General features: G+C 40.4%; 1 pseudogene; it reads right to left on the reverse strand.

Annotated features, from left to right (window-relative positions):
* Positions 1–974: 974 nt before the first annotated feature.
* The window catches only part of LOC132165160 (potassium channel AKT1-like), a 3,385-nt pseudogene continuing 2,368 nt past the window's right edge, over positions 975–1,991 (reverse strand).

Here is a 1,991-nt window from a genome sequence, read left to right on the forward strand (position 1 = left end):
AGAGTTTTGGGTTGTTAATTTTCTGGTTTTGCTGGGGTGTTCTCTGCCATTGCCGAATGGTGGAGTTTTGGGTTGTTAATTTTCTGGGTTTTGCTGGGGTGTTCTCTGCCATGGCTGAATGGTGGAGTTTTGGGTTGTTAATTTTATGGGTTTTGTTGGGGTGTTCTCTGCCATGGCCAAATGGTGGAGTTTTGGGTTGTTAATTTTCTGAGTTGATTTCATAGATGAGTTTGAGTTTTGGTTTGAATGTTTTCTTGAGTGTTTATAAAAATGGAAAAACAACATTGCTCTTGTATGATTACATCTGTAATGGGAGTTTGGCTGGATTGCTCCATGAGAAGAGGATGTTCTTGGACTAGGATGCAAGATTTTTGGGTCCAGCAAGAAAGTTGCCGGAGAAGGTGACCGTGGATCACGCCAAACAATTTTCTTAAAAAACGGGTTACCGGACCGGGTACAAACCGAAACCTGGTTACCGGACCTTGTTCCTGGTTCTGGTTGCCCAAACCAAGAATTGGGTACTCCAATTTTGGCCAAAAACTAGGAAACCGGATCGGGTTGACACCCCTATCAAAATTTGAGACTTTCTTTCACATTTATAAACTTATCACTAGCCCCTTCCACAACCGATGTGGAATAATTCCAACAATCTCCCCCTCACACATCAGGCCCTAAGTCGGAGCAGCGATAACCCGTTTCTCTCGTGAACTATTAGGCCGAGACTTGTTGGTAAACCTGGGCTCTGATACCAGTGTTGGGTGGTCTTGGGCCTCTCTCAACCCCAAAAGTTAGCTTAAGAGGTGAGATTTTTTCTCACACTTATAAATTCACCACCAACTCCTCTCATAACCGATGTGAGATAACCCCAACAATGGGAAATGTAACCCTTCTTTAATTTTGTTGTGAATTTTTCACGTGTTTGGCAATTGATGTTGTCTTAGATTTTGGAACATTATGAAGTTAAATATGCACAGCTACTTCCTCGGATGGGGTACCTAGAAACATTGAGAAGAAAGGTTTAGAAGCTTGTCATGGTGAGTCGGTAGGAAATACATGCGATGGATATGTCAATGAGAGACTTGAGAAAAAACTCTTATTCCTTGAAGAAAAGAGAATGTAGTCTAGTGTGTGCTTCAAATGCATAAATGATGTGCTTACCTTCCCTTTTGTACTTCAGTCTTCCTAACCGAAGGCCATGCCTTCCTCGTATAGTTTTACCACGTGTCGCCTTTTGGCTGGGTGGCATGAAGCCAATTTGTAAAGGGTGGTTCACTGGCTTTGGCAAGGGGTGTAAACATTCTCTGTTGCGGGTGAGGCAACATTTAATGTTAAAGTGTTCAACTCCTTCGATGATAGAGGAGAATGGTGTCACCTACCTTCATGGGAAATGGCTCCTCTCCAATGAAATGGAAAGGAGCCATTTCGACAAAATGGTGTAACGATGAAAACAAAACTATCCTTATCTTTTAAGAAAGGGACAATTATGTCCCAACATGTTGGCTAAATGGCTCCTCACCATTTCATTTGAAATGAGAGGATCCATTTCCAGCTTTATGTTCCCTTTTTACAAGTAAAGGAAAATATTTGGTGTCGTGCAACCCTATTGTAAGCTTTTTGCAGCCGCAAAAATGGGTTGATGGGCGAATTTGGGCTTGGGCTAATCGTTGCTTGAAATGGGCTTATAGGTCCATGCTCCATGGGTGAAATCCATGTGTATAAATTGCCCTCCATTCTTGCAGTTGGCCCAGACCATTAACCACGTGCAGAAATTGATGCATTAACTATGGAATAAGATATTCCATTTCATTTGAAATTGAGAGTATCAATTTAGTGTAAAATGATGGGTAATATTATTTTAACATTAAAGTTGAAAGACAAAATATACAATATTACAATTTTTTTTTTTTTACACTCAATGGATACTATCAATATCATTTGAAATTGATACTATTAATTTCATTAAAGTTGAAGGACAAAACCACCGTTTCACC

This window comes from Corylus avellana, chromosome ca11 (genome assembly GCF_901000735.1).
Source record: "Corylus avellana chromosome ca11, CavTom2PMs-1.0".
NCBI lineage: Eukaryota > Viridiplantae > Streptophyta > Magnoliopsida > Fagales > Betulaceae > Corylus > Corylus avellana.